This window comes from Anarrhichthys ocellatus, unplaced genomic scaffold (assembly GCF_004355925.1).
Source record: "Anarrhichthys ocellatus isolate YVR2014 unplaced genomic scaffold, GSC_Weel_1.0 scaffold25, whole genome shotgun sequence".
In the NCBI taxonomy this organism is placed as follows: Eukaryota; Metazoa; Chordata; class Actinopteri; order Perciformes; family Anarhichadidae; genus Anarrhichthys; species Anarrhichthys ocellatus.
The window spans coordinates 1,773,042-1,796,302 of record NW_022280055.1 but is presented as its reverse complement, the minus strand read 5'-3'; the positions used below and the strand labels follow the sequence as shown (position 1 = coordinate 1,796,302).

General features: G+C 43.3%; 1 protein-coding gene across 1 annotated transcript in view; it reads left to right on the top strand.

The window, feature by feature from the left end:
• The first annotated feature begins 6,090 nt into the window (after positions 1–6,090).
• Positions 6,091–23,261, top strand: part of sipa1l1 (signal-induced proliferation-associated 1 like 1) — a 65,467-nt gene continuing 48,296 nt past the window's right edge. Inside the window, exon 1 of the mRNA XM_031861840.1 lies at positions 6,091–16,179. The gene's annotated coding sequence lies outside the window, so the exon portion shown is untranslated. The remainder of the gene's footprint in view (positions 16,180–23,261) is intronic.

Here is a 23,261-nt window from a genome sequence, read left to right as displayed (position 1 = left end):
GTGTGTGTGGAGCTGCAACCTGAGATGTATGTAAGCTAGGCTACTTGAAATCATAAAATTGCAAAGCTCAATGTGGTGACGATGTGATTCCATTGTTGTAAGTCTGGAACCAGGTTGAATTTCTCACACGATTTGGCCTTTTTGGCTCACGTAGAATTCATATTTGGTAACTTGAGCTTAGTCTCCACCCGAGAATGAATTGTAATTGATATCACAAGACATGCTTAGCTTGATATGTTTCTACATATTTTGATGCTGCCGATAGCCCGCATTCTATTCAGATGTTATCAGGTAAACATCAGTGCAATTTCTGTGACTTAAATTCCCCCAAAAAGTAAGACCGTCCGTCTCGACGGTCAACACTGTTCAGTGTTTGATGGCTATTTATTGTGCTTTTTGAACGTAACTGTTTCGGGTGTCCACGACAATGGCTGCTAACTCTCCCAGTTCGTGTCTAGAAGGTAACCCACGGATTGCGAACCTCTCGTGAAATGGTTAAGATTGGGCTTTGGCCTTGACGGTTAGGTTCAGGATGGGTCTTCGGGCAGCAAACCTCGAGAGTTTTTGCACCTTTTCACAACTCATGGGTTACCATCTAGACACGGCCACTCTCCTGGATGGGTGAGCCGGGGAATGAGTTGTTTTCTTTTATTATGCATACATACAGCTGGTGATAAATGATGGATTCAACCTGTTTGTGCATTGGTTATCTTTGTGGCTTGTTAAGCACTTCAACCACAGGACCCCTGCATGCAAAGCACCACTCTTGTTGGTTAGGGTTAATCGTCGGTTAAAAAGGGTCAGATATTGGTCAGAAAAGCATCCACAGTGAGTATAAATTCAAACGTCTGAAAGCATCACATTGCACACTGAATCCAGGTCCACCTAAACTGGTTGGTAAATTGGCGCCAGGAGCAAAATCTGAACCCAAACCATCACACTAAGTTTAACAGCAACACCCTTTAGTGTGCAAAGCTTCAGCCAGAGAGGTAAACATTTCTGCTTTGTAAAATAGTGAGTAAAGATTAATGTGAGGGATGAAAGATAATGAATGTTTTGCGATTTTAAAAGAACATTCTAATAAGAGATTAAAGCACTATTATTATGGGAGGCTCTATAATTGGACATTTTACCCATTAAAGCCCTCTTCGGACGGGATTATTTTTCTCTCGGAGAGGTACTGTGATTTTATTCCTGTCTCCTCCCCCCCATCTCTGTGTGAAGTGGAGCCCTATGTGCCCTCTGTGTTTTGGCATGCTTGTTTTTATGATTAGAGGACCTTTTAACTGAAATGGTTTAAGTCGAGGCCAACTAGACATCTTGTGATTGGAAAGATATTTGTGAGTTATCTCATCAGCTCTGAGTTCTGTGGAGTGCAATGAAAGATTTTAGTAAAGATTTTGTAAACAGGAACAGATCTCTTTCCATAAGAGATAGACACCCAATAGATTTGATTTAACATTATAGGCAATAAACTGTGTTCGTTGTGTAGCTATGTTTTAAAAGGCTACTTGTTTTCAACAAGCCTGCTGCTGATGCATTTACACACACTATCCTGGGAAAGTGGGGATTATTACTAATCAGGTTTTTATCATTTTTGCACCGACTTACAAGCTGTCCAGAAGAATCCAGTTACCCAAGGAGCATGGTGCATTTATTTTTATCACTCATATGCCCCCCGGAACATTTGACCCATCCTCACGGGACTGTGTTGTTATCCAAGCATCCTGTTGGCACGAGACATCCACTCAATTTGTTGCCTGAAAAATAAGAGCATGGTTAATTGTATTACATAACGCATGCAGTTCAGTTTGGGGGAAAAGAGCTCTTCAGTCTTCTGCATGTACTGTACACTATGACTATGACTATGTTAATGGTTGATGAATGCTACAGACTCTATATGATCCTTGTTATTGTTTTGCTGTTGTATCCTATGATAACCTCTCCTTTTGTGGGTCCAAGCTGGCCAGTGAGTCTGCACGACCAATGAAAAGTGTGCTCCAGAAATAGGACCATCCTCTTGAATTGTTGATGTATTTAAACAGGCTATATTCATGCAGTATTAGTATAATCATGTCTTTTACTCAGTCAACTAGTAGTTAGATTCTGACAAATGTTTAGCTATTTAACAGACTTTGTGAAATGTTTCGATTTCCTCAACAGAGCTTTTCTCATATGTGGCTGTAGGGAAAGCCTCTTCTGACAACAGTCACACAAGTAGGCGCAGGATGAAAGGAAAACACATCCGGGTCATTGTTCACCGCCGCTGGATGGAGTCGCCTCTCTGATCCAAAGGAAACCGTTACTACTTGAAGCTTGGGAAAGCTGTCATCTGTTGACGGTAAGTTTTGAAGCCGCTGCCTATTTATGTGACGAAGAAGATGTGAGGAATGTTGTGTGTCGTACCACACTTTGCATATCCGCCACAGCGTGAATAAGTGGCTCGGAGAGATAAATGTGGCGTTAGTTAGAGTGGTTTCCCATCATTGGAATTGATTCATTAAGTGTGCTGTAATTGACAGTCTCTGCGATTACACTGTCAGTTTGAGGTCTCGGCCTCGGCTATAAGGCCCCGCCGAGCCACAGCAAACCAAACGGAGATCATCTTGTGGCCATGTTGATGTCTCTGGTAATGCAGCTGCCCGGCAGGGAGGGACTATGTTCAGACACTGGAACACACATTTTAGGCATAGACGTGGTGTTGTGCTCAAGATATCACGAAAAGGAAATCTGTTATAAGTTATAAGTGACGCTTTTCAAAGAAAGAGTTTTAAGGCGGTTTGTTGGTACTGCTGCTGCTTTCCCTGATAAGCAATGCTCCTCATTAACTCTACCAGAGTCATTATATACCACCTGTGTGTAGTACTAAAATACAGAAACAGATTGCTGACAACAGCTGTAATTACCATAGTTGATCAATGTTGTGCTGTTACAGATGAGTGATCTGTTATTATTCATCAAGAGTTTAACTGATGAAGCCAAGCTGCCTCATCCACACTGTGTCAATGTGGTTTGATCACGTTTGTTTGACATCAGGTGTAATATCCCAGTATAAATTGTGCTTTTAAACTTACTACAGCATGCTCCGAATATTTGCTGAGAGCACAGTGAAGGCTTCACAACCTTGAAACGGAGGAAGCAGCGGATGGTTTTATGGATGTTTCTTGTTGCTCGCTCGCTAACAGCGACTCTCGTGCCGACTGTCTTCCAGCCTTTGTCTCTGTTTGTGTTGAAACATCCAGTTCAGTAAACAGTGCATCTACTATTTACAAGTATTATTGTACAAAATGGCACGAATCTGGATTAAAGACGGCTGTAACAAAAATTGCATTTGGTAAACGGCTGAAGAAGAATGAGGCACATTGAGCGACTTTTCATAGAATGTCATTTCATTAAGAAAATAAAGCCCCAGCTCAGCGTGCCAGAGAGAAAAAGAGCTCTGGTGTATCGTCGTAATGAAAGTCATCTTGCTTGGGTTCTAGGCTCCAAGGAGGTCTTGGATTTTGCCAAGAGAGGTAAACACATAAATCCATCTTGATGTACTGAGAGCAGCAGCTTTTGGCTGAACCGCTCAACAGTTTTCCTGCTTTTGCAGATCCACGTACTGACGCAAAGCCAGAGAGAATGCTGACAGCAGGGCATTCCTCACTGACACTTGTTCGGCTGTGTTTGGGACTGGACTTTGTTTTGTTGTTTGTTTTTCATTTGATTTACTTGTCTGACAATACTGAAAAATACCCTTCACATTTTAGGCTCCATGTTGTGTGTTTGTCCGACCAATAGTTCAAAAACTCAAAGGCATTTCATTTACAAACGGGTCAAACAAAAAGCAGATTATATAATTATTCCGCTGATTCCAGTGTCTATTCTACAAACATAAACTACTGGAAGATAGGACTCAAGTGGACCTGCAGATGATTATATACATTTTTTTAAACCAGAAAAATGAGGTCACCGTGCCCAGCCGTTCAACATCTGGCTTGCAGGTGGTGGAAGCAGAAAGCACAACAGGAAAGTGGCCTGTCATGGTCGTCTCTGCTCACTGTGCTCATCCAAGAAGGGGAGTGTTTTGAGAGGGGACGGCCTTGAGAACCCGAGTCGAGTTTCCATCGTTTTGGTTTAAAAGATTTCAGGTTGGTGGCTTTGTGAAGTGTTTGGCCTTCCTCTAGGTTCATCCCAGCAGGCTTTTAGCTGGGTGTTCAACGGCATGCTGCACAATGTGAGAGAGTGCTGCGTGTACACAACAGGGACGACCTCATTGTTCTCCGCTTCATCCAAGCTCAACATGATGAAGAACAATGAACTCTGCGTGCCACAGTGCCCATACACACTGCGTATGTGTGTGTGTGTGTTTACGTCCCCACCTCTGAGGTGTGTATCTACCTTCTAGTTTACAGAGGTTCTTAAAATATTTACTCAGGGTTTAACTGGTTAATGATTATTTGGACAGGCAGGATTGTGTGTTGGCTTACACACACTGTGGTATGTTGTTGCAGAGAAGCCAGCTCCAATGGGCTGTGTTGCTGGTGTCTGTTAGTGAGTGCAAACCTAACTTTGCTCACCCTCAGACCGAGACCCATTGGGTGATCTGGAGAAAATCACACATCGCCATCAATTTCACCAAATACCTCCATGCGGATACTGCAGTGATGTTGTAGGGTTGACTATTGGTGTTGATGATGATGTGGATATAAAGGTCAATGCAAAAAAATAGAACTCGATGGATAGCTCGAGCACTCTGGTAAAATGACATCACTGTCAAGAGATTTAGCTGCTTTTATCTCCATATAGCAATATGTCATTGTGGGTTCTGATGGGAAACTTTTCACTGTTGGCAGTTCATTAATTAATGATGAAACTAATTGTTAGTTGCAGCCCTTAAAAGTGTCAGTGTATTTTATAATATCCCAATGTTCACAAACCCAGATTTTTTTTTTTTAACTTTCTGTCAGCTGAAAAAACAACAACAGCCCCAGCCTGGACTCATGGACCATGTGATCGCCACCTTGTCTGTCAGAAAAACCTCACACACCTGTTTCCTTTGCATCTGCTGCTGCCTCGTTACCCAGCCACTCAAATCGAGCGGGCTGCTCGATGGCGTCGGAGTGCTTTTTAAAGGGTCACCGGAGGCACAGAGCTTTGATCCATTCCGCTGGCGTTCTGACAACTTCTAGCTCATGCCTCCGCCCGGTCTCTCCAGCTGAGAGGAGGAAAGGCTCGATCGCTGGTTTATGGGTGCGAGTCGTGTGAGCTGAAGCGAGCGGGGGTTTTCCATCAGGAAGTAACTGGCGCACGGGCGGTTCATTCTAATGACAGTAGGCCAGTTTAGGAGTAAAGCATCTTCAATGTGGGCCCACGGGGTTGTTTTTAATGAAGAGACTGCCTGAAGCCCTTTACCACCTCATAAAGCACTCAGGGGGGGTTGAAAGGAAAAGGGACTCACTTCACCCTGCCTCTCTTGTTATCTGCATTATACGGTCTCATCACTGACATACCGGTTTGAAAGAAATGGCCTTTTGTCTTGTACTTTGCAGTCAGTGAGCAAGAGAACAGTCGGGGGGGTTGTTGCTTCATGGATTCATACGTGTCGGGTTTGTGGCTGTGTGTTGGATTACATCAATGACTGTGAGAGGCCAGGTGTAGACACCTAATATCTGATATCAGACGACTTGAATATATAGCCCGATTGTACTCGGACGTCACAATCTGTACCCGGGGATGAAAGGAGCATCCAGAGGGTTGTAGCTCAAAAGCACCGCTGGGTTCTCATTGCTTCCTGACACCAGATTCAATAAGCTAATGTTGCCAGGCAACGGGTGCAATTCCACTTTTAGCAAGTATTGCTTTGTAACAAAAATGTGTGTCCAAGAAGTAAAGGCAGAATCGCTGGAAGGATCAATGATGGATACAACCCTGGAATCTAGTCATTCGGTTGGGGTTTCACACAGCAGCTGCTTTAGTATACGACTACCTTTGTGTTCTATTCAGTGGATGGGGAAAACATGAAGACGGAGCCGGAGCACTCTTGTATCACAACGCACCTCAGCCTGCAAAAACGGCCAATGGTGCGCTAGTGGGAGGCGGAGTGGGTGGAGAGGGGGGTGGTGTGGGGGGGTTTAGTGTGAACGAGGCCTGCGGGGGTGGTGCTGCTGCGTTTCATAACATCAGATGGACCCAGCTGTGTTGTGGTGTTCAGCCCATGGGTGAAGTGGTGCCAGCCCAGCCGACTGATGCGTCCACCTGCGCTCGTCCAGCGTGGGTCCAGGATGAGGGTCCAGGTCAACGAATAGGTTGACCCCCCCCCCCCGAAGCGACTGATCACATGCAGTCGGTATGGATCAGAGGCACCGACATCCCCTCTGTGTTGCCATGGCAGCACGGTTGTTGTGTTGACAGAAACCTTGGAGCGTAACGATAATGCACGGCTCTAACGACGGTAATTAGAAGCCTTTTTTTATTTATTTTCCCCCCTTTTTTTTTTTTTCTTTCTTTTTGACATCTAAAGCTATCTTATCCCTTTACAGCCACTCTTCAGTGGAGCAATGCACCCTTTCATCGTGTGTTGTAGACAACAGCAGCTTACACTAGTTAGCGCAATCTTCTCCCCTTTGTGTTGGCAATGTGTTACACGGTGATTGTGGACAGGAACCTCTTGTGAAGACTCCGTTGCCGTTCATTTCCCCAGGAGGCTGGTGCGTTTCATTCGGCAGACTCTGCCTGCATCATATAAACCTTGAAAAACAGAATAATACGCTGCAGGTGTCTCTTCCAGGAAGGGGCTCGTCACCCTACACGCTCTATTTAAAAAGCCGGTATCGGAGTCACTATCATTAAAAGCTCATCATGCTGCTCTCTCAGACCTCTGTAATTAAAGGAAGAGGCGTCCGCGCTTTAGCTTGGACTCTGTGTCTCTGATACGACATTAGAGCGAGACTCACAGACACGCTTGTATTTACCGTTTAATAAATACAAGTGTGTTTAGTTAGTTTTGAACAGACACTGAAACTCAAGCTCCCTGACACACATTAGTCATTAAGGCGCTATAACCACTGAAAGAAAAGCAGCACGGTCAGCTGTGATCTATTTGTGTTGTATAGCCAAAGGAAAAGTCCAAATCAATAGGGTCAACTCTTGATGTTTGGGCATGTTCAGTGAAAAGCTTTGAGTTTAATACATCTATTTCTGCTGTGCCTGTTGATGAAACTGTAATAGGGGAGAGGTGAAGATCTTCAAAGTTGCCAGTTGATTATCACATTTCTGTTATGCCGATGGCAACACAACTCACTGGAATTTAAAGAAAAGCACCATTTCTTTGAAGGTAAAATGGGACCACACACAGTCAGGCCTCGAGTGATTGATGGATGGATGAAACTGTGTTAGCGCCGCCTGAAAACACCCGACAGGAACTTCTGCTTGTTTTCCCCCCGATCAGGCCTCTCTGGACCTCAACCATTTTTGGCCCCATTTGACCGGACCTGATTGGAGCATGCTGGAGCGTTTTGCCTCTGTGTATATCTGCAGCCAAAGCAGTTCCTGCAGCTCTGTTTCAGCCCTCAAATGAGTGGGATAAATTGAGGAGGTGGGCCACAGAGGGGAGACCGGGCGAGAGAGTGAGATGGCCACACAAATTAGAGAGAGATGCATGGATATCAAAGGGACCGGGTAGAGACAAAAAAAAAGAGGGTAAATGCAGTAGAGGCAGTAGAAGATCCATCCCCCGCACTTAATTGTTTTGTTTTGCCAGGAAAAGCCCCAGATGCCTGTAGTCAAGCAACGGCTTGACCCTTCCTTAGGCTGCGAGCTGTGGGGCTGAGGGCACCGCACAGAAAGCTTAGCAGTAAGCCTTTTATTCCAAGGCCTTTTCTCTGCTTTGCCCCTTTGGGAGGTGCAGAGCCTCACATCTGTCAAATTGTCACAGGGCTTTGCTGTCCGCAGCCCCTGTCCTCCTTCCATCCCTTAAAAACCAGCGATTACCCAGGAACCCCTGCACACTGTTTCTCACGGCCATTAAACATGCACTTGTCAATCGGGCCTGGCTCGTCATTTGACCGATGGCCTCGCAGCCGGTTTAGACCTAATCAATACAAGTGCAGATTTTCTACCTCATTGCTCTCCAACCATAGGCCTCTAAGAGACATGTACGCATAGTTAAATCATGCACAGATTCTTTTACCTTTTTTTAATTAGCTGCCAACAGTTTTGTTGGAATATAATCAAACCAAAAACAAGTACACGGGGGTCTCTTAAGCTGGTTTGGGATCACTGGTGTTTAGTCTCATGGTGCATGCATGGTCCAGCAAACGACACAGTATCTAAAAAGACATCTGAATATTTGCCAAAATTGATGTGAGACATGGTTATGAAGACTCACTAAAAGAACCACCTTTAAGTGCACAAGGAAAGATTTAGACTGTCGGCACAATAAAGAGAAGAGCGGGAACAGAGCGCTCGCCTAACTGTTAAGTACCGGGCTTGTGTCTTCAGATGTCAGGATTAAAAGTCTTGGCGTATGCACACTTGCCTCTCGCTCTCTTATTTACCTCCATGTCAGAGCTGTCATTTTCCTATGTGTTGTTTAGGAGCGGTTCTTCCTCACTAAGCGTATATATGTGGTCTGGAAGTTGGCACACGTCTCTGACCATCATGGCCTCCTGACTTTATGTCCTGTGAAATAACACACTTGAAGTTAATAACACTGCATTTGATTGAGAATCGTACAATATGAATCAGATCATATTGTTAAGAAACACACAATTAGATACAAGGGCTGTCCACCAGTTTCATCTGTTATTATATAGACACAAATAAACAAAGCATCTGGTTCTTCTTGACGAAATACGAGATTGTTATGAAATATATATCATGGACCAGTAAGCAACATTAATGTAGGCACACACACACACACACACGCATGCATAGCTGCAAACTTGTCACCTTTTTGGTAGATAGATCTTGAAGTCTTTGTCAAATTTGTCTGGACCACACTTTCAAATTCAAACAGACACATCCGACTCATTGGGAAAAAAACACCTGTATTAATATCACACCACAACAATAATCTATACGGTGATTTGCACAGTGCATTTAAGACATTTTTAGGTGACCACAATGTTACAATTAACTTTAATGAACTGAAAACTTTCCATTTCAGTTTTCTCTCCATAGTAGTGCCCGTGTACTTGTACTCCTCTACACTTTTAATAATGGTGTCATTCATGATCACGGGGGACAGAGAGGAGTGTCTGCCAAAGTCAATGATCGGTTCTTTTGTCTTCTTTATGTTTAAAATCAATGAGTGATCTGAACACCGGCTGTACACGTGATTGATCTCAGCTCTGTAGCTGATCTCATCGCCACTTAAAAGGCCTATTAGAGCTCCGTCATCTGCAGATTTAATCGTTGTACAACGGTTAACAATATGAGAAGCAGAGGCGGTGCTGATGGCTGTCCTCCATGGACGTGGACACACTGTTGCCTCTCGGTGATGGAGTTATACATCCATCCTATGCGGGTATGATTTACATCCATGCTACTCAGCTCCACTGGCGATAGATCTTTCCCGGACAGTATTAAAGGCAGATGAGAAATGTGCAAACAGTATGTGCACATGAGATGATGGGGTCTCCAGGAGTCTGTGAACTTGATTCAGAACAGTCACTGTTGCATCCTGCACACTTCAGATTTAACGCAAGATAAAAGAATTTGCTCAAAACATCTCAGTCTTAAATCATTTAATTCAGAGGCGTTTGTCTTTTTTAGGGTAGGTAGGTTATTTTAGACACTTTCCATATGTCCATAGAAGTATTTACAAGATGCTTCAAAGAGTTCAGCGAATATATAGCTTAACTGCTCACAGCACTTTTGTATAGTATCCCCATCCGTTTCATCAGGACCGATGGATTTCCAAGTATTTATCGGCACTTCCTCCAACGTTACGAATATTAGTGAGCCACCCTCTCTCCAGTTCCCCTCGGGCTCGAATTGGGAGGATCTATGAGTCCCATTACTTGAAAAGGGCAATTTAGATCATTACTCTGCTATTTGGTCCACTGTGAGTTCATGCCATCTATCGTGTATTCCACGCCATGCCCTCATGCATTGTTGCCTTTGAGTAGCAGCTCTACTTCATTCATTCTTCGTTATTTATTTTAAATGGCAGTTCTTTTCCAATTGTATGATTTATGTCTATACGTATATACCGCCCAGTCCGTACATTCAAAGCAACCTTGTAAAGTCAATACGCTCTCCTCATCTCATACACGTTCACTGATTTGAGTTTTTCAGTTTTTGGAGATATTTCTCAAAGTGCCAGGCGAAATGTAGCGGGGCGCAACAAGAGGCACGAGTCTTTACGGTGACTCGGCTTGGCCATGGCAACCCTTACCACTGCTGCTGTTTATTGTGTGAACGCTAGGAGAGAGAAGAACCTCAAGAGAACGGCGTGTTGTTGTTGTGGGCTGGTGTTTTATGAGCTTTGTGGCTGGGGGATACGGTAGCTGTGATTCATAGCTTTCATTACGGAGGTTCTAGCCCACCGTTGGTTCCCAATAGACGCCACACAGACCTACACATCCACTCGAGGTAACTGCCAAGGCTTGTACTTTGCCAGATTGTGGCGAGACAGAGGTGCAGAGCGGTTTAAACTGTCCAAGGAGCCGCTTTGACCACAAGGACCTTTCTCGGCTACCTGAATCTTTGATATGTGTGCTCACTGTGGAGTGTAGAAGAGGGGGAAGTGGAGAGAGTGGAAAGCTTTTTCCAGTTGAACTTGTGAACTCAAGTCGGGACTATCTTTTTATATTTCCCTCTGTAGCACTCTTCTTGGCCCTTAACCCCTCTTTTTTTTTTCTCAGATTTAGCTCGTTTTTATGGATAACTTTCTATTCTTCCTCTCATTACCTCACCTTCTCTCCCTCCCCCCCTCTCTATCTCTCCCTCCCCGTCCTTTGCTTGTGGACTTTCAGTTCTGCTGTGATTTACAGTCGTAGCAGAGGATCTGCTACTTTGGTCATGCTTTTTTTCCTTGCCACATATTGTCAATTTCCCTCTGTGCACAGATGATTCCCAGGCTTCTTCAGACACACACAAACTTTCTCCTTTTTTCTTTTCTTTGCCTTCCTTTTCTTCTTTTTTCCTCTGTTCCTAATCCTAGTTTGTCTTTTTTTTGGCTGGATGGCAGTGATACTTGGCTTAGAAAGCACTTAAACTCCTCAATACTCTTGATTGACATAAGCTCTCTCAATAGGCTCTCGGTGTGTTGACTTGTGGAAAATTGCACATAATTACACGATGCATAGACACAAGTAAGCAGTCGTAACCACACTCTTCTAATCACTATCACCCCGCTGATAGTAGATCTGAAGCTTCTGTGGTCGACGGGTGAACTCCTCCTGGCAAATTCAAGAGCTTCACGAATAGTTTGGCCCGTCAGAGCTCGCTGGCCCTCAGTGCGAGCGAATACTTACGCCAGGTTCCTCTGAATAGCAGCAGCGAGCCTAATCCAGGCTCCACTCTGAAGAAGGTTTAACCGACAAATAGATTTGATACAGCGGCTCCGCCAGCCCGGATCCCTGTTTTTCTGAAGGGCTGACGAGTGTGGGAGAGGAAAACTGAAGCTTACGTCCCCACGACTGAGGAATGTGAAACGCAGGGCAGCTGAGACTCGATGGAGAGCTGTGGCCAGAACAATCAAGACAGGTTTAGGACGGGCATGTAGTGAGGATAGGTGGCAAAGGAACAAAGCTGCTTAAGCTGGCTCGCGGTGGCTTCAAAATGGAATCCACGGAGAAATTTGAGTTCCTGCTAGTTCTAGCGCTCCCAAACACCTGCATGGGGCTTCATAGAGGATGCTTCCTCAGTCTGCATCAGACGCACATACTTTCATTAGTCACCACGATTAGACCAAGTCAGGAAAAAGGTTGTCACTGTGAGGAAGATTATTCCCAGTCTCTCGTGTCAGCCATCTTTTGTTCCTCAGAGCCCCTTCGGAGGATTACTTTGAAGAGACTGGTGCGGTGAAATGATGGCACACCCAAGGCCAGCCTAACAAGCATATAGTAGGACCCTAAAGGGCAAAGTATCAGCCAAACAAGATTTGTGCTAAAATCTCTTGTTTTGTTATTGTTTTTAAAATGGTTAAAGTTGAAGTGGGATCAAATCCCTTCAGATTATTCGGTGTTTCCAGTGTGGTTCTCAATAAGGACCATCAGTAGCTGACTGGGAAGAGAACTCGCTCCTGAAATCATCTCCTGCGTTCTCGTGCGTCCTGCCAAACATCTGGACGTTGTCTCTTTTACGACCTGCAACTCGAGCCGATGCTCCATCTGAACTCAGTGTACCACTGACAGCATGATTTGTATTGTCAAGCTGTCTCCTTAAAAAAATGTGTTGCCAAAGTACACGTTCTTCTTAATCACTGTGTTTTATTTGGTCATATTTGGTATTGTTTTATGGCTAATGGATGGAACATGCTTCAAATCTACAGTGAGAATACATAACGGGAAGGAAATGAACAGTTGGTCTTGTAAACTTTACATTCATGGAATGTTTTGCAGATTGAACTTGACTCTACTTGGCGGACATAGTCTCTAAATCCAAGGTAAGATGTAGCCGAGAGGCCAGCATATGTTCGATAATGTCTTATCACAACTTCTTGAGGAGGCCTCGCGATTCCAAAGACTTCCAGATCGATCTAACTTTTGATATTTCCGAATTTCAAAGTTGCAGTAAGATGGCCTATGCCTCACTCCATGTGCTGGTGTAAACGCATGCGGAGAAGCTCGTGGCTTTGGCCCGAAGACATGAACTCTCCTGCCAGCCCACACAATGGCTTCACCAGCTCTGACCTGCTCTGACCGTCTCTTTTTTTCTTCCTTTCTCCTCCGCTCTCTAAAACCTGCTTCTCCTCCTCATTTCTGAGCCTTCGTCTGTCCGCCCTTCCCGGAAACTATTTTGATGTCTCCCAACTAGCCGTCACAGTATCGGTCATAGTGCTCTGCAGTCCTGTACTTCCCCGGACAAGCTTAAATGAATTATGGGTCTTAAGTCCATTGTATTTTTTTACAATAAATACCTGCATACAATTAGTCATGTTTTAATACATCATTTAGATTAAGTTGAATTTGCTTCACCGTGTTTTCTAGCCTGCTCAGCAGCCATCTCTTATCAGAAGCTCACACACAGTATTTTGGATTTTCTCCTGATCTCTGAAACAAAGCCGTCCAAAACCGGTGTTTTTGGTTTCACATCGTGTGAACCAACAGACTGAGGCCTCGCTTTGTAAATGTGTTGTAACAGGACTCACAATCATTAACTAGCAACACCAACAGAGCGTGACTAATGGACAAGTTCCCATGAGCGCGTGGCCTTGGGAAGACAATGGAAGTTAGGACTTGCAGCAGTAGTCACCACCGAGGATACAAAAGCTTTTCCACTTATTTACTGTAGTGTATGTCTCGTCCCAGTCTGTATGCTCGTTACAAATTGCGTATTTTCTTATTATTTCCTAAGACAGACTCCAGATTTCTAATCCAGGAAACCTAAAACGTAGTTCTGTAACGGGGTTAAAGCCGGCTGCACTAGCCCAAGATAACATCCACAGATCTGTCGAGCAGGGGAAGATGAATAGAGAGAGTGTGTGATACAGCGTGATGGGATGCCAGACAGGTTTAGCATAAAGTTGACTCATGCTTGGGTTATGCGTGTCCTTTCATCAACTAAGCAACGGTGCATCGTGGTAGAAAGTGTGTGTGGGTGTGTACCGAGCAACTGTGTCCATGTGTTGCAGTTTGCATAGAGGAGAAAGTCTCCCCCACATGGACATGGGTGGACCATTAGCAAGCCTCATTAGGCTGAATGCCAGCATGCAGAAACAGACTACGGAACGGTCCAAAGGTCCAGGTTAGCAGTCTGTGCTAATAGCTCGGCACATAAAGGGATGCTGATGAAGCTGACTGTTTACTCAGAGGAGTACATTTGTTTAAGTTTGGAGGAAAGGATTGGAATATAATAGTATGTTTGTTGTTTATTATTATGATAAGAAGTTAGGAAATAGATGACTTTTACTGAATGTGTACACATCAGTGTTTCCCATTAACTACCGAGGCTATGGCGGTCCACCAAAGCTAACAGATCTAGCCTCTTAATTTTGCTCTCAAAGTGCACCAGATTGATGAATTTAATTAAAAACATGTACAAGATCTTCTTCTTTTTCATGACCCTGGATCCCTGTAAAGGCTGTTTATCTAATGATGGAGAAAACTGCTATCCTCCAGCGAGCTGATCACGAGATGAGACGTGTCAGTGTTGGTCTCATTAAGCTTTCAGCTGATGACAGTAAGTGGTTTATCGCATGTTCACTTCACTTTCCACCTCTGCTAAATACGCTCCCTAATCACTACCAGGTGTTAAATACATGTGGTAATGACACAGCAGACTAGCAAACCCTGTTTTCTGTGGGAGGAAACTCAACTGTGATCTAATCTCAGTTATGAGACAATGAAGACAATATGCTGCACATTATCTTGGATATCAGATCTTCTTTCAGGTTACAAGAGACGTCTGTGTTTACTTTACAATTCCTTTAAACACAACACGTTATTCCAGTTTATGTGACAACTTCTGAGCCAGGTAATGTTTCTATATATGAATTTGTCTTGGGCCAGCGCTGGTTCAGTTAAGCTCACATCAAGTCAAGCCCATACAGATTGTGTTTGTCAGATCTGAACCATAAGTCGGGGCTGACATGATAATCACTGGATCGGTGATATCTGGTGGGAAGCGGAACGTTTAAAGTTGGTTGTCATGAGTTCAAATCACGAAATCAAATGAATTCACGAGACCACACACATGGAACTTATATTAAGTCTGCAGAGTCGGCGGCGGCTGCTTCCTCCTCAGCTCTCCAGGAAGTCCAGCCAACCTCCACAGAGAGGAATTGAAATATGTGTATGTTGGCGTGTGTGTAAACTGTCAGATTACTTGTCGAGCTGTGAATACACTGCACTCTTGTTAACCTTTGTCACCTATTATGCATGTTTACTGATTCTTCCTTTGCACTCAACACAAGCTGGCTATGAGCATCATAAATACAGACCACCTCTGTATCTACTCTTATGAACGACTTTTATCAGACTGCGAGAATGAAGGCTTGTGACTCGTTATAGTCACGATGATTTTTATGGTCTTGTTAGTGTGATGGTCCTTAAACTTGGATCACCTCTACCATTGTGAGGTACTCCATTAAATGAATGTTTCCCCAGAGGCTTCTAAAGCTGATTTCAACTAGCTGAAAGCAGGAGAGCCCCTTCAGCCATTCCTACACTTTGTGATGGACTTATTTGCAGGCTATCGTTAACACATGCACACTTTTTTTCCCGGGTCACAGTATCAGAATTTGCATTCGAAAAGGAAAACTCTTGTTGTGTTCTCTGTCTCCTTTTAAAAAAAAATAAAAAATCAGGACTGTTGTGAGCAGGTCTTTGTCCTCGGTGTGATTTGAGCTTTTTGTATAAGGGTATCGGATAAAAACTAATCCCTCAAGAAGGAGATATCAGGTTTGCTCTTGATGAAAGTGAGAATATGTTTTGCTGTGCAGAAAGATGAAATTACAGTTGATTACAAAATTACTTTTCAAATTCCGTTTAATCCAGAACATACTCATTAGTTGGCTTTCTAAGTTTGCCTCTCCTTATTTCTCACAGCCCCGTTGATCCAGATGCTGAAGGTCCTGGTTATAAACTGTTGAGTTTATAAGCTTAAGATGATGGGATGATATGAATGAAAGATTGACGAGGAGAGTGTGACTCCTGTTGTTCACCCGACATGACCAGCTTGAGAGAAGATGCGTCACTCAGTTGGGAGTTGTGGGAACTACAAAAACATTCGGTCCACTGACATGAACTGCCGCAGGAGTCGTTTGTCATTTTAAAGCGGGAGAGAGACGGTCGGTGAGGGCTACAAATCAGAAGCTGCCACCTGAATGTTTTGTTCACTGAAGAGGAGAGATATTAATATCTGTTAGCGTTGATGCCCCGGTGCGTAGCGGGCATGCATGAGGCTGTTTTTAAAATATTCTTAATTTAAAAAAACAGATCTGTCTCTCTTTTCAGGGTCACCCCGGCAGCCGTCAGACCGTCTCATCTGGAGTCCACTGGCCTGGACGAGATACTGGGATCCTCGGTGAGCATCCGCCTTTCTCAGTCGGGTTTGAGCGTCTGTGGTCCGTTAGCTGGTTCTGTTAAGTTTGAGTTTAATTCATCAGATACCATTTGTTTTGTCAAGATAATTGTTCTTCTGTTTCGCTCATTCTTTCCAAAAAAACCACCACTGAACTTCATAAAGTGAATTACCCTTTATTACAGAGCTGTTACTGAAGACCAATATTAGCTTTTCATCGTTGCCGTTGACAGATATTTGGTACCATTAGGTTTTTAACGGCAGGATTCCCTTTATACTCTCTGAACAATTGACTCGCCATTGTTCTCTATTCTCATGCAGTTTTATTCTCTAAACATTCATTTCTTGGCTATTATTTGTTGTTTTTTTTCTATCAAATTCGACTGCATTCCTCCACTTTATGAAGGTTATTCAATTGTCGCTGCGATTGTGTTATAAAGGTAAAGCCACTCATTTGATTGTAATGTTTTATTCCTAATGTCCACAGTCAAGTTAATAGTTCTTTCCCTGCATTCACAAGTTTCAACCTCCTCTGTCTTCACCAACACTCCACAGATGGTGCGTCTGGCGACTCGTAGTTCAGTTAGGCGACAAAAATGCCAAAAGGATAATGTTCTGCTTCTCCTAGGCTAGTAATAAGGTAAGCTAGACATGGGAATAATCATAATATATACTATCTAAAACTTAAGGAATAATAGATTGTAAAAATGAGGAGTAGTCTGCTTTGAGATGAAACATGGTGAGTAGGCGGCCCTTATCCATGAGACAGAAACGGCATGTTTTGTTCCAGTAAATGCTTCATGTTTCTTTCCCTCTCTCGCTTCTTTTTCTCTCTCTCACCTCCTCCAGCCAGCAATGCTGCTCTCCTCCCCTCCCACACACACACACACACACACACACACACACACACACACACACACACATTAGTGCCAGTACTCCCCTTATTCACATGTTGGCGTGTGTATCTGCAATCTCTTGCTACTAATTCCTATTTATTGATTATTTATTTAAGCATGTTACACTATGTCAGTCGTAATCCGTTGTGATTTTATAGTTATATTATTATACTTGTGTTATACATAGCCTATACTATCACTCTATAATATATTTTAGGATGCCTATAGCCTGGAATCAACATCAGCCAGACAGTGTGTGAGATATTCATTCAGGGTGCTTGAACACATTATGCAGCAGAATAAAGACACCATCTGAATTTCAACGGTGGATAAAATATACTAGAGATATTGGACTTGAAGGTCCCCCACTCCCAAGAAAATGGAAACCGTTATAAATCCTCCAGATATGGTGATATGGAGAGGGCAGATTACTGGTCGTATTTCTCACAGGAGGGTTGAATTTTACTTTGATAATCAAGAAAGACCTTTTCCCCCCGAGAAAAACATTTTCTTTGCATACAGCTCTATCCGTTTCATCGGTTGTGTATGTTGATGGAAAGGATGTACAACCTCTGCATTCAGTGTGTTACAATGGACCGCTGCGTCCACACAAAGCCCATTAGATGTTGTCTGAATGCTAACGGACTCTCTCTGAGCAGAGCTTCCCCTTCCTGTCACATGTGTGCCCTGGTTTTCCAGGTTTCCTTCTGCTTCTATTAACTGCTGCATGGCCATGACAAAGTGTAATTGGTTGCATTAAAGGCTTAGATGTGTTTGCACCCAGCGAGACTGAACTTTTTGAGGACTTGCATCATTACGGCTGGTTCCCCCAGCGCTGCCTCTGTCAGTTGCGTTTTGATGGGATGGATGGATCGATGGATGGAAAGAAAAGAGCGAGAATAATTGACTCGATGGACTGACTACACACTTACATTCTGTATCTATCTCTCTCTCTTTCCCACTTTCAGTCGCAGCATCTCATCTCCTCCCACATGCTCTCACACTGAGTGAGGAATCAATCCTTCTCACTTCCATTAACTCTCCCTATCTGTCTCTGTCGCTCTCTCTGCCTCTTCATTCCGGCCGTCCTCTACCAATCGAATGCGCTCGCCGTGGGCACAAATGAGCGCGTGTCTCTCCAGTCTCACGGCAATCATACCACGTCGTCATTAGGGCTATTCTAGTGGACGGCCTTATCCTGCTTCATCCCTTTCCCCTTATAATTAAGCAAAAAAAAAACTCTGCCGACCAGTCGGCAGGAGCACAAAAGAACTGCAATTTAGTCCTTACTGCCACAGGGTCTATTAGCAGTGTGTAGGTTTGGACAATGGCCTCTGTCTGAGTAACCATGGGTCGACTTCAGTGAATGGGTTTGTCTTGTAGAGTGCTTAAAGATGCAAGACATAATTATTTCAGTAAACAATGAGTGCTGAGCACAGAAGAAGAAGAAGAAGAAGAAGAAGGCATAGAGGAGACGTTGAAGCAGAAAACCATTTGGTGGTTTTGTTTTGTGCTGTTGGCAGAGCTTGTGTTATTACGATATAACTGGTTTGTGTGGCAGCAAAAACCTGCCGAGCATGTAAACCCAGTCTTAATGTTTTTCAGCACTATTCCACTACTGTATGTTTATATAGTTGCCTAAGTGCTTCAAAATAAAAGGCAGGTTTGTGACGTCAGAGAATAATTTGTGTGTGGGTGATTTATTAATTTAATAAATCTTTTTAAAAATCTTAAATTGTTAAAGTGTAATAAATGCTGTGACCTTTTTATTTATGCAATAGCTGTCTACAGTAACCAAACCAAATTGTTGGTGTGGAAATACAGCAGTAAGAAGGAACATCCCAAAACCTTGAACAAGTAGTCTGTATGGAGGCTCCGTACCTCAACCTGTTGCTTTAGTATAATCTGTGAATAGCGGCAGCTGCAGGTTGTCTTAATGAAGCAGAGCATGTGTTGTAGAAACAGCAGAGTAGTGTCAACACACCCTAACACACTTTTTTTTTATTCAGCTATTGTAGAACTAGTTTGTATTTGGTTTCCATTTCTTTCCTTGAATTTCACTCCAGACTTCAGTCTTGAGTGTGACTGGCTCACCCCATTTCCTGTGTGACCGGTCACTTCCTCACGGGAAGCAGGAAGTGGCTGAGATGTGTTTCCTGTTGGAATGTGAAGCCGCTTCCTTGGCTAAAGCGAAGGCTGTGTCGGACAGCAGCAGGGTTTCCTTACTATATATTCACTGCACATTATATTCAACTTTTAATTTATTTTTTATACTTTATTGCAATGTATAAACAGCCACTTTAATAAGAGTTTAACTTTAGCTTCTAATAAAAATGCATCCATTTGCTGTCATACCTTGTAGCTCAAGACGAGCAGGCTTGTAGTAGTAGTGGTTATTCACTTATAATATATATTTAGATTTTGTTGCATAACTATTCTCATTATTATGTATCCAAGATCTTCCTCATTGCCAGTGTTTTCATTTTGCAAAAAAGAAAATGAGTGAAATTAGTTTAGTGAAATTTTAAGTAAAGCTGTAAAAATGAAATGCCAAAGTACGGTTTACATCTTGTGCCTTAATCATTTCAAGTGTTAATTGGAAAAGGAAATGTTTTGAGAAGAAGATGAGATTGAATCTGTTTAATGTGCTTGTAATCTGAGAGATCAGGTTGGGATCTATGACTTCATATTTCCCTTTCTTACATGTCATGTCTCATGCATGTTATTTCTCCACTGCTGTCCATGTTTCTGTCTCTCCTCCTCTGTCTTCTTGCATAGAAAGCCACACATACGCAAGTACTGAAGAGTGAGCTGCTTTCAGTTCTCAGTCCCACTCACTCCTCTCCTTACTGCAGTGCTGTTCCAGCCCACGCAGAGCAGCGCCATTTTGGAAATCTGCAGCTCTTTTCTGATGGCTGTAATCTGTGGCTGAAGAAGTCACCTGTGCTATGAGGCAACGGATAACGAGACATCCTCACTCACTCCAGGGATTTCTTAAATGAAGATGTACCCTGTGTTACCAGTTAAAAGTGAGCTTTGCATTACAGGATTAAAACAAAGCTAGTGAGATGTACTTGCTGCTGTAAATATCAGATGCACTTTCAGATACTTCTGCCTGTCACCGGGTTTTTATTTACTCCAGGACTATAGTTAGGACTTAGTTTGCTCTCTGTTTTCTTTCTTGTCCCTTTCTTAAAACTCCCCACTCGTTAATTCATTTAATTTCTCTCATATCTCTTCTCCATCCTCACTCCCAACGCGCCCCCCCCCCCCCCCGCGCCCCCTTTAAAAAAATAAAAAAATAAAAAAAAATCTCTCTACAGTACATCAGCCCCGAGCCACCACGTTAATTGCACCACAGTTCTTTTTGTCTATTATTCACCACTCTGCTATTTCGGTCACCATCACTGCTGTGCCTGCATTTGCTACGTTGCCAGCATTTTGCTAGGGTCGGCAATGGCTGTTGGAATGAGGAGGGGTGGGGGGGGGGCGTGGTGTACTTGAGCCCAATTCAACAACAAATGGCTGTTTAGCGTCATCTGATTGGCACAGATTAGAGGGCTCTTGTTGCTGGTGCGGAGGTGGCTCTCGCAGAGGACCGAGCGGCTTCGTTGCTGCTGCCTGAGCACAGCTGACGGAGCCATTCGCCTGCTGTGTGTCACCGTTGTAATGACATTTTACTCTATTCGATGTGATCGAATGGATGAAGACGGATTCAATTGTTAGAGGGTTCATATAAAGCTTATATATAAAGTTTCAAATAACCCTTTCGTTAATGTGAAACAGTTTGGCATTGATGCACAAAACTTCCTAATCGTAATTCAGAGAATCCCCCAAAGCTATTTGTATGCCAGCTCAGCTGCCATCTTACCAGCAGACCACTTGCCTCTGACTGGCTGGCTTCTTTTATGCACCTGGTGTAAGAACATGATGTTACAGTAATTCTGTTCCTCAGCTAGTGCACTGTACATGCTGCCAAAACACACCTCTTTATTAAACTGTAACGTTGTCAATATAATACCAGTAGAGTATCATGTTATTGCAACACACACACACACCATGCAGATAGTGTCTGAGGAGGCTGAACAGTATCCTTCCAACGTGATGCCTACAGCTTGGTCAGTTTTAGTTTCTTATTTTTAGGCACAGAAGAGCTAGGCTGAATGAATTGGAACCTCTCCGATAGGACCCTTGTTCAGTGTGTGTGTGTGTGTGTGTGTGCGTGTGTGCGTGCGTGCGTGCGTGCTCTGCTGTTTACTTATTTATTGTCTTATGGAGACACCCAAGAGTGAACAGTGTGACTACATGCGTTTTGCAGTAAATGTCAGCAAGTGCCGAGGTGTTTCAGGGAAAGCACAGCATGCTTTTCAGGCTGGAAAATACAGAGATTCAAATTTTCTTCGACTACCCCATTAGCATTTTGCTACTACTCTGGTGTCCCTCTTGGGTTGGTCTTGTTATCATTAGTGATCTGTTCTGCAGCCAGTTGATGAAAGCAGCAGTGAGATTAAAGACAGGAAGTATGCAATGATGGGCAGCATGGCTTAACAGGCTGAAAACCAGAGCACCACATACAGATACAAACGGCTGTTTGACAAGTAATTCGGGGAAGTGCAAGGTATAAACAACAGCGCAACCTCTGTTTCGCGCCATATCATTTTTTGTATGAAAAGAAAATCAAGCATATCCTTCAGAAAATCAGCAGGCACCGAGATTCATAAGAGAGAGTAATGACATGTGTCATACTTACAGTTAATACCACCAGGACCTTTCATCATTCCCCCAGTTTGGGCTAAATCCGACCAATGGTGTAAACCTCCTATTGCAGTCGAGGCAAATGTTTCTGGCAATTTTTTTAACTTTCGTTGTGCCTCATCGCTCCATTTAGTAGCCGCCTGTCTGTCTCATTGGCGGATGGTGAGCCTGAACTAATTGTGGTTTTTATTAAACGGGGTTTCCTCAGCAGAATGACAAGGAACAGAGAAATGTGTTCATGGCACAATACCCGACAACAAGACAAACTGAACCTGCACCTCGTGCGAAATCCACGTTCTGTAAAATCAGGGCTTCAGAGGCCAAAACTACTTAATGTCATTGCGATCAAAGAGGACCTTACAGCCTCCAGTGGGACATGTTTTCTTTTCTACATCGGACCAGCGAAATACTTGATGCTCGGATCAACCACGGCAGCACAACAATGGAGCTGTCTGTGTTGGCAGTGTTATTGGTAAGATCAATGGAGGCTCCCTGAGGACATGCCCATGTCAATATATTAAATTAAAAGCGACATCTCAAAGATCCACAACTCAAAGCTCTTTGAATGGTAGTGATAGTTTGCGCTGTGAGGTAACATAGTCACCATTATCATTTTATACATAACTAAATGAATCACTCTACCTACCTATCTACCAACCAACCAACCAGCCAGTCCCCCCCCCCCCCTCTCAAAAACCCTCTCCGCTTGCCATAAATAATAAATCAACCCGTCACGGGGACAATTGGCTGAATGGACCTGATTCCTCAGAGCTCACGCGACCCAGATTCCTCTCGTGTGAGCGCTTTAAAGCAACGTGATGGTGAACAGCACAGTAGCTATGTAGCTCACATGGGTTGTGTTTGTGCAACGATCAGCAGCACTTTAAAAATGTTGTCCAATAGTGATCGAAGTGCCATTGGCAAAATAACAGGAGCACATGTCCGTGTGATACAAACAACCAAACTCTCAACAATGTTATTCCCCCCCCCAAAAAAAGGTATCCCTGTTATTCAAACCGCTGTATATATTTATTTCATTTCATTTCACACGTGCACATCATCTTCATATGTGTCTTAACTTGATAAAGGAATGCAGATGTATAATGACTGGAGAAAAAAAATAACCCATTGCATCATGGGAGGTATAGAGGAGAGGAAACTTGAGTGTCACCCGGTAAGAGGAAGAGTGTGAGGGTGAAACACGTATCGTTGTCCTGCTGTGTAAATGGTTTGTGGCTTTGATAAAACGACATTCTTGAGCAGAATATGCAGTCATACACAAGACATGGTAAACTACTTATATATATCTATATAGATATATCTATATATCTATACAGTGTATATATATTTATCTATATCTATCTATATTTATCTATATCTATATATCTATATATCTATCTATCTATATATCTATATCTATATATATATATCTAT